The following is a 10,659-nucleotide window of genomic DNA, read 5'->3' as shown; positions in this document are numbered from 1 at the left end:
CTGAGAGGACCAGGGAAATCTAGGTTCTTCCCAGGAGAGGAACATCTAGTGAGTCATGAAGGCAGAGGAGTTTTTGTTTGTTTGTTTTGCGGTATGTGGGCCTCTCACTGTTGTGGCCTCTCCCGTTGCGGAGCACAGGCTCCGGACGCGCAGGCTCAGCAGCCATGGCTCACGGGCCCAGCCACTCCGCGGCATGTGGGATCTTCCCGGACCGGGGCACGAACCCATGTCCCCTGCATCGGCAGGCGGACTCTCAACCACTGCGCCACCAGGGAAGCCCGACAGAGGAGTTTTTTAGACACATGGAGGGAAGCAGGAGGATGGCATCTAGGGTGATGTTGAGGTGTCTGGCTTGGACAACTAGGTGAATAACGGTGAGAGTAATTAGGAAAGAGGATGTAAAGGGAGACGAATCTTAGACATGTTGCTTAGAATTGATGACCTGTGTGTCACCTGGAGTTGTCTAGTAACCAGGTAGCTATAAGAATTTGGAGGAAAGGGAAAAGAGAACACCAGAGTTTTGTTGAAAACCTAATATATGCCAGATACTAAGTGATTTACATGCTTTATTTCATTGAACTTTCCTCAGACTGTGATTTATGTCTTATTATTTCCACCTTGCAGATAAGGAAAACAAGGTCTTTCTCAAAGCCACACAATGGCAGAGCTGGAATTTGAATCCAGGTTGTTTATGCTAAAGCCCATGATCCTTCCAGGATCCTGGAGAGATGATGGAGGTCAGGGTTGGAGAGTCTGGTTTAGGATTTTTAACCCAGAAATGATGGTTTATTCTGAATTTGCATTTTGTCTTATTATGGCTGCATCCAGGTGTTCTTGTCGGGACAATTTATGGCACATAGTGTAATTTACATAGGGTTTTCCTTTTTTTTTTCCTTGCAAGAGCTATTCATGTAGTAGTATCTTTTAATTACTATTTTTTTTCTTGTAAGTCTGAATTTGGGCTAGATATCAGTTGGTTTTCATGCTGTTACTATGTTGGATACAGCAGTTTGCTGGCTGACTCTCAACCAACAACAATTCTATCAAAGCATAACTTTTTCGCAGCAGGAGAACCAATCATTATAGTTGACCAGGCTTACAGCTTAAATTTTGTCTCAAGAAGATAAAAAGTTTATCTCATGAGCTAGAATTAGCATACACATTGTAAGAACTGCAGCTGGTGATGTCACAAAGAAAGCATTTACTTGAGTTTATTTTTGAGGTTGCCAAAGTAGGAAACCAGTACCCATTTACTCTGATGAGAACTGGCTCTCCTTCTCTGGCTATCTGTCTCTTTCTCCCGGTCTCTCCCTGTTTCTTTCCCTCATCTCTACCTCTGTCTTTCTGCCTCTCTGACTCTTTCTCTTTGTTGTTAATGCATTGGAATTCATTTTTTAAACCTGCAATTCTAAAAATTAGAAAAGGAAGCCTCCTCCTTTTTTAAAAAAAAATCTTTATCGGAGTATAATTGCTTTACAATGGTGTGTTAGTTTCTGCTGTATAACAAAGTGAATCAGCTATACATATACATACATCCCCATATCTTCTCCCTCTTGCGTCTCCCTCCCACCCTCCCTGTCCCACCCCTCTAGGTGGACACAAAGCACCGACCTGATCTCCCTGTGCTATATGGCTGCCACTAGCTATCTATTTTACATTTGGTAGTATATATATGTCTCTACATCTGTGTCTTAATTCCTGTCCTGCCCCTAGGTTCATCAGAACCAATTTTTCTTTTTAGATTCCATATATATGAGTTAGCATACCGTATTTGTCTTTCTCTTTCTGACTTACTTCACTCTGTATGACAGACTCTAGGTCTATCCACCTCATTACAAATAGCTCAATTTCATTTCTTTTTATGGCTGAGTAATATTCCATTGTATATATGTGCCACATCTTCTTTATCCATTCATTTGTCAATGGACACCTAGGTTGCTTCCATGTCCTGGCTATTGTAAATAGTGCTGCAATGAACATTGTGGTACATGACTCTTTTTGAATTATGGTTTTCTCAGGGTATAGGCCCAGCAGTGGGATTGCTGGGTCATATGGTAGTTCTATTTGTAGTTTTTTAAGGAGCCTCCAGACTGTTCTCCATAGTGGCTGTATCAATTTACATTCCCACCAACATGTTACTCTCTCACTTCGTCCCAGGGAAGCCTCCTTTTTGAGGAACATATTATTTGACCATATTAATAGGCATGGAGGAATATCCAGACAGCTCGGATGTCTTAGTTTCCATGCAGCTTTCACTGAAATTCAGAAAAAAAAAAAAAAAAATCAAAGATTCTATTTAAATCACCTTGGACACAATTGAGTAGTAAACAAAGATTATCCAGTAGAGGGCGGTGCTGACTTATTCATGGATGCCTTCCATAGAAGATGCAAAGTTTAGTAATGAAAGCCCCTCACCCCCTTTTGTTTACTTTAAAGGAACCCCCTGATGGACAATAGGTAGTTTTACCTGAGATCCTTTGAATTCAGCAAAAGTGCCTTTGTTGGAAAGAAGAAGTGTGGTCATCAGCTTTAGTCTCTGAACACCTAGGTTTTGGTGCTACCTCAACCCAAGTACCGATGAAAAGGTACATTTCTGACTGCTAAACCTAGACTAAGGTAATGTAGACTCCACGTTCCCCCACAACTCAAGTCCCAGCCCCCATCAGTGTCCCTTCATAGACTCTGGTTGGGGACTTGTGCTGGGGAAATGATTCAGCATATCAGTGGTGCCTGCTCTCCTTAACTGGTCCACAGGCTGGTTTGCAGCTCCCATGGAGAGAAGGGTTTGATGCTGATAGGATCTGGTAGACTTATACTAGCTTTGTGAGACTGAGCACAGAGAATAGTACATAAGGCATGGGGGAGGAAGAAGATGCTTTCCTTCCTTCTTCAGGAAAACGGGGACAGTCTTGCAACCTACAGACAGAAACCTTGGAAACAGAAGCCTGGACACCAAACTTGATGTTCTTGCAATGGTGGGTGGAAGCAGTGAGATTTCCACAATTCATTCTGCAAAATCATTTAAGGACAAATTGGAGCAGAGGCAAAAGATTAGGGCAGATGAGTTGTGGTTGCTGCTGACACTCTGCTTTGCAGGTCCATGTGAATCTCTTTTTTGGGGACACCCGACTATGGGTGAGAGACATCTTTTTTTTTGAATTAGTACTTCATCACATTTTTACAAATTGAGATATAATTGACATGTAACATTGTATTAGTTTCAGGTGAATAACTTAATGATTTGATATTTGTATATATTGCAAAATGATCACCACTAAAGTCTAGTTAACATCCATCACTACAGTTACAATATTTCCTCTTGTGATAAGAGCTTTAAAGATCTACTCTATAGCAACTTACAAATATACAATGCAGTATTACTAACTATAGTCACCATACTGTACATTGCATCTCCATGACTTATTTATCTTATAAGTACTTTTGACTATCTTCACTCATTTCGCCCACCCCTACCCCCTGCCTCTGGCAACCTCCAGTCTGTTCTCTGTATCTATTTGTGTATACTGAAGAATCTTTTTATTTTACATTGCACATATAAGTGAGATCATGCACTATTTGTCTTTCTCTATCTGACTAATTTCACTTAGTATAATGTCCTTAATTTTCTTTCATCCATACGGTTGCAAATGGCAGGATTTCCCTTTTTTCTATAGATGAATAATGATCCATTGTATTCCACTATATATATATTTCACGTTTTCTTTACCTACTCATCCATTAATGGACACTTAGATTGCTTCCATGTGTTGGCAATGCTGCAATGAAAATGGTGGTGCCATTTTCACTAACTTATTTGAGTTAATGTGGTTATTTTTTAACATCTTTATTGGAGTATAATTTACAATGTTGTGTTAGTTTCTGCTGTATAACAAAGTGAATCAGCTATATATATACACATATCCTCATATCGTCTCCCTCTTGTGTCTCCCTCCTACACTCCCTATCCCATCCCTCTAGGTGGTCACAAAGCACCAAGCTGATCTCCCTGTGCTATGTGGCTGCTTCCCACTAGCTATCTATTTTACGTTTGGTAGTGTATATATGTCCATGCCACTCTCTCACTCCGTTCCAGCTTACCCTTCCCCCTCCCCATGTCCTCAAGTCCATTCTCTACGTCTGTGTCTTAATTCCTGTCCTGCCCCTAGGTTCATCAGAACCAATTTTTTTTTTAGATTCCATATATATGCGTTAGCATACTGTATTTGCTTTTCTCTTTCTGACTTACTCCACTCTGTATGACAGACTCGAGGTCCATTCACCTCACGGCAAATAACTCACTTTCATTTCTTTTTATGGCTGACTAATATTCCATTGTATATATGTGCCACATCTTCTTTATCCATTCATCTGCCAGTGGACATCTAGGTTGCTTCCATGTCCTGGCTATTGTAAATAGTGCTGCAATGAACATTGTGGTACATGACTCTTTTTGAATTATGGTTTTCTCAGGGTATAGGCCCAGCAGTGGGATTGCTGGGTCATATGGTAGTTCTATTTGTAGTTTTTTAAGGAGTCTCCAGACTGTTCTCCATAGTGGCTGTATCAATTTACATTCCCACCAACAGTGGAAGAGGGTTCTCTATCTCCACACCCTCTCCAGCATTTATTGTTTGTAGATTTTTTAATGATGGCCATTCTGACCGGTGTGAGGTGATACGTCATTGTAGTTTTGATTTGCATTTCTCTAATGATTAGTGATGTTGAGTATCCTTTCATGTCTTTCTTGGCAACCTGTATATCTTCTTTGGAGAAATGTCTATTTAGGTCTTCCACCCATTTTTGGATTGGGTTGGGTTTTTTTTTTGATATTGAGCTGCATGAACTGCTTGTATATTTTGGATATTAATCCTTTGTCTGTTGCTTCATTTGCAAATATTTTCTCCCACTCTGAGGGTTGTATTTTCATCTTGTTTATGGTTTCCTTTCCTGTGCAAAAGCTTTTAATTTTCATTAGGTCCCAGTTGTTTATTTTTGTTTTTATTTCCATTACTCTAGGAAGTGGATCAAAAAGGATCTTGCTGTGATTTATGTCAAAGAGTGTTCTGCCTATGTTTTCCTCTAAGACTTTCATAGCGTCTGGCCTTACATATAGGCTTTAATCCATTTTGAGTTTATTTTTGTGTATGGTGTTAGGGTGTGTTCTAATTTCATTCTTTTACATCTAGCTGTCCAGTTTTCCCAGCACCACTTATTAAAGAGGCTGTCTTTTCTCCATTGAATATTCTTGCCTCCTTTATCAAAGATAAGGTGACCATATGTGCATGGGTTTATCTCTGGGCTTTCTATCTTGTACCATTGATCTATATTTCTGTTTTTATGCCAGTACCATACTGTCTTGATTATTATAGCTTTGTAGTACAGTCTAAAGTCAGGGAGCCTGATTCCTCCAGCTCTGTTTTTCTTTCTCAAGATTGCTTTGGCTATTTGGGGTCTTTTGTGTTTCCGTACAAATTGTGAAATTATTTGTTCTGGTTGTGTGAAAAATGCCCTTGGTAGTTTGATAGGGATTGCATTGAATCTGTAGATTGTTTGGGTAGCATAGTCATTTTCACAATGTTGATTCTTCCTCCAAGAACATGGTATATCTCTCCATCTGTCTGTATCGTCTTTAATTTCTTTCATCAGTGTTTTATAGTATTCTGCAAACAAGTCTTTTGTCTCCTTAGGTGGGTTTATTCCTAGCTATTTTATTCTTTTTGTTGCAGTGGTAAATGGGAGTGTTTCCTTAATTTCTCTTTCAGATTTTTCATTGTTATTGTATAAGAATTCAAGCAATTTCTGTGCATTAACTTTTTATCCTGCTACTTTACCAAATTCACTGATTAGCTCTAGTAGCTTTCTGGTAGCATCTTTAGGATTCTCCATGTATAGGATCATGTCATCTGCAAACAGTGACAGCTTTACTTCTTCTTTTCTGATTTGGATTACTTTTATTTCTTTTGCTTCTCTGATTGCTGTGGCTAAACCTTCCAAAACTATGTTGACTAATAGTGGTGAGAGTGGGATCCTTGTCTTGTTTCTGATTTTAGAGGAAATGGTTTCAGTTTTTCATCATTGAGAACGATGTTGGCTGTGGGTTTGTCATATATGGCCTTTATTATGTTGAGGTAAGTTCCCTCTCTGCCTTCTTTCTGAAGAGTTTTTATCATAAATCGGTGTTGAATTTTTCAAAAGCTTTTTCTGCATCTATTGAGATGATCATATGGTTTTTATCCTTCAATTTGTTAATATGGTGTATAACGTTGATTGATTTGTGTATACTGAAGAATCCTTATATTCCTGGGATAAACATCACTTGATCATGGTGTGTGATCCTTTTAATGTACTGTTGGATTCGGTTGCTAGTATTTTGTTGAGGATTTTTGCATCTGTGTTCATCAGTGATATTGGCCTGTAGTTTTCTTTTTGTGTGACATCTTTGTCTGGTTTTGGTATCAAGGTGATGGTGGCCTCTTAAAATGAGTTTGGGAGTGTTCCTCCCTCTGCTATATTTTGGATGAGTTTGAGAAGGATAGGTGTTGGCTCTTCTCTAAATGTTTGATAGAATTTGTCTGTGAAGCCATCTGGTCCTGGGCTTTTGTTTGTTGGAAGATTTTTAATCACAGTTTCAATTTCAGTGCTTGTGATTGGTCTGTTCATATTTTCTATTCCCCTTCCTGGTTCAGTCTCAGAAGGTTGTGCTTTTCTAAGAATTTGTCCATTTCTTCCAGGTTGTCCACTTTATTGGCATATAGTTGCTTGTAGTAATCTCTCATGATTCTTTGTATTTCCTGACTGTCAGTTGTTACTTCTCCTTTTTCATTTCCATTTCTATTGATTTGAGTCTTCTTCCTTTTTTTCTTGATGAGTCTGGCTACTGGTTTATCAATTTTGTTTATCTTCTCAAAGAACCAGATTTCAGTTTTATTGATCTTTGCTATTGTTTCCTTCATTTCTTTTTCATTTATTTCTGATCTGATCTTTATGATTTCTTTCCTTCTGCTAACTGGGGATTTTTGTTCTTCTTTCTCTAATTGCTTTAGGTGTAAGGTTAGGTTGTTTATTTGAGATGTTTCTTGTTTCTTGAGGTAGGATTGTATTGCTATAAACTTCCCTCCTAGAACTGCTTTCACTGCATCCCATAGGTTTTGGGTCATTGTGTTTTCATTGTCATTTGTTTCTAGGTATTTTTTGATTTCCTTTTTGATTTCTTCAGTTTAAATTTAAAGTGTTTCTTTTTTAAAAAAATTAATTATTTTAATTTTTGGCTGATTTGGGTCTTCTTTGCTGTGTGCAGGCTTTCTCTAGTTGTGGCAAGTGGGGGCTACTCTTCGTTGCGGTGCGCGGGCTTCTCATTGTGGTGGCTTCTCTTGTTGTGGAGCACGGGCTCTAGGCATGTGGGCTTCAGCAGTTGTGGCTCGCGGGCTCTAGAGTGCAGGCTCAGTAGTTGTGGCGCACGGGCTTAGTTGCTCCACGGCATGTGGGATCTTCCCGGACCAGGGCTCGAACCCGTGTCTCCTGCATTGGCAGGCGGATTCTTAAACACTGTGCCACCAGGGAAGCCCTAAAGTGAGTTTCTTATAGATAACATTTAACTGGGTATTGTTTTTTGATCTACTCTGACAATCTGTGCCTTTTAATTTTTGTTTTTAGACCACTGACATTCAAAGTGCTTATTGATATAATTGGACTAATATCCACCGTATTTGTTATTGTTTATTGCTCTATTTATTGCCTTTGTTCTTTGTTCCTAATTTTGTCTTCCACACTTTTTCTGCCTTTTGTGGTTTTTAACTGAGTATTTTATATGAGTCTATTTTCTCTCTGTGATGGTTAATTTTATGTGGTAATTTGAGTGGGCTAAAGGGATGCCCAGATAGCTGATAAAACATTATTTCTGAGTGTGTCTGTAAGGGTGTTTCTGGGAGACTGCATTTGAATAAGTAGACTGAGTAAAGAAGATCACCCTCACCAATACAGGTGGGCATCATCCAATCTGTTGAAGGCCTGAATGGAACAAAAAAGCAGAGGAAGGGTGTATTTGCTCTCTGCTTGAGCTGGAACATCCATCTTCTCCAGATCTCAGATATCAGTGCTTTTGGGCATTTGGACTTGGATGGGGACTTATACCACCGGCTCTTCTGGTTTTCAGGCCTCTGGCTAAGACTGAATTACACCACTGGCTTTCATGGTTCTCCAGTTGGCAGATGGCAGATCATGGGACTTCTCAGTCTCCATGATTGCATGAACCAATTCCCATAATAAATTTCCACACACACACACACACACACACACACACACACACACACACACATCTTATTGGCTCTGTTTCTCTGAAGAACTGCCTAATACGCTCTCCTGTATTAGCATATAAATTATATTTCTTTTTTGTTAACTTTTTTAAGTAGTTGCCCTAGAATTTATAATTAATCCAAGTCTACTTTCAAATAACACTACTTTAGAGCAAGCACGTTATAACAAAATATTCCTACTTTAAAATGATTATAGACTCATAGGAAGTTGAACAAATGAAACAGAGAGAGGTTCTGTTTACCCTTTACCCCGTTTTCCCCATTATGTAAAATGGTAACATTCTATATAATTTCAGAACAATGATAGAGCCAGCAAATTGATATTGGCACAATCCACAGAACTTATTCAGATTTTGCCAGCTTTACGTGGATGCGCGTGCGCGCTCAGGCATGCATGTTTAATTTTACACAATTTTACCACAAGTGTAGATTTGAGTAACCAGCACCACTGACTAAGTGATTGACTGAGATATGTAAAAGGAAGTTTGAAATGAGGCATTCAATGAGAGAGACAGGGAAACAGAGAGAGGGAACCATATGGTGAACTTTTCATGTTTAAGAGACTCAAGATAATCTTGAAATCAGCTAATCTAAAGAAATGCAATGATATGCAGAACAACATGTGGCCAGCAGTGCAGTGAGATGTTCCTATTGAGGAATCCCATGAGATTATCAAAGAGAAGGAAGCAATTTCTATAAGAGATGCAAGACCCTTCAGGTAAGATGTTGTCTGCCTGCAGAACATCAGGATACTAAATAGTAACCCGAATGCTTGTACATGCAGTATGGCCCAGGAGATGCACAGGGTATGGAGGAATCCTTCCCTTAAGCAGGGGATAGACCACGAAGCCTCTCTCCACCATGGCCAGGATGCAGTATTTCTGGACAGGCACTGTGGGCATTTTGGGCCAGACAATTCTTTATTGGGTATGTCTTTACATGCTGCACAGATATTTAGCACACCTGGCCGTTGGCCACCAGGCACTATGAAAACAAAGCACGTCCAACAGATTTCCAAAAGTACCCAGGGGTTGTAAACATGTCTGCAAGCAAAAGCCACAAACCCCTTCTTGTTCTTGAGGGAGAATATTCTCTCTCCAGACTTCCTCAGTCTCTGTTTCCACGCACAGGGTCTTTTTTTCTTCCCCCAGATACTGCCAATCTTGGAGGATCTGGATTTTCTAAGTTATTTTTAATATATGCTTTTATTATGGAAGGTGACAATTTTCTTATACACCACTGCTTATATCTTGGCTGATCTACTTTGATCGGTCCTGAGCCCATACATCAAAAGTGACCATTACTAAAAGGAGGGAAGGTGGGTTATCATTCTATCACAGCTGGAATTAAAAACTAAGGTTACAGATTATACAAAAGCCCTTGCTTGGGACTTTATTCAAAGCATTTTAATGACACTAGGAGAAGTTTGAATTATTAAATTCTAGGAACTCTCATTCTAATAATCAACTGGAGCTGAGAGCTTCATGGAGGTTTAACTTTCAAAGAAAGGAGAATTTAATTCAATTTTGGGGCTTACCGTTTGTTGTATTTACACTAAGCTAAATATTGCAGACCCTTCAAAAGAAACATTAGCTTTGTTACTTTATTTCAAGGAGCTTAAAGTTTCACTGAAGCAATAATATATTAGCCCTAAACATAATTAGAGATATCAGAAATAGTTCCAATCAGAAGTAATTGTAAAAAGAGGTAAGACTAGGGAGGAGGTGATATCGCTCCAGACAGCCAGAAAAAACTTTCTAGAGAAGGATGGGAGTGGGCAGGGGTTGGTGGAGGTTTGCAATGGGATTGGAAAGAGACAAAGAAGAGCCGTTTAAGGAAATTTGATTATTGCAAGCAACATTCTTCAAAAACTTTTGAAGATGAAAGAAAAGGAAGTTTCATAACTGGAAAATAAAACATTGAGGAAGGAAGCCGCTATCTCACTTTCATGACTGTTATAAAGTTATATTTGGCTTCTGCCAAAGAACAGCCTTAGATGTCAGAGCATACAAGGTATTGCAGGAGTTAGAATGGAAGTTCTGTTGCATCAATGCCTAGAACATTCTCCATCTGACTATATATTGTCATCAACTATGACCTCGTTTCTCTGCATGCTACCTGGGCCCCCATGAGGCTTGTGGATTGAAACACTTTTGCTTTTAAATGCTTACGAATAAGAAAGTTGCTGCTGTTGATGCTTGTCTAACATATGTAGGTGTTTAGGAGGAAGCAATTAAATGCTTTGAAGCATATTTCTAGTGGAAATTAATCAAGAATAGTATCTTAATGTTTTGTGAATTAGAGTGGTGTTTTGATTACTTTCTGTTTTCACTGTATTGTGAAATTT

The sequence above is a fragment of the Globicephala melas genome, chromosome 2 (assembly GCF_963455315.2).
Source record: "Globicephala melas chromosome 2, mGloMel1.2, whole genome shotgun sequence".
Lineage (NCBI taxonomy): Eukaryota > Metazoa > Chordata > Mammalia > Artiodactyla > Delphinidae > Globicephala > Globicephala melas.
The sequence above is the reverse complement of the archived record's forward strand: the minus strand, read 5'-3'. Positions refer to the sequence as shown.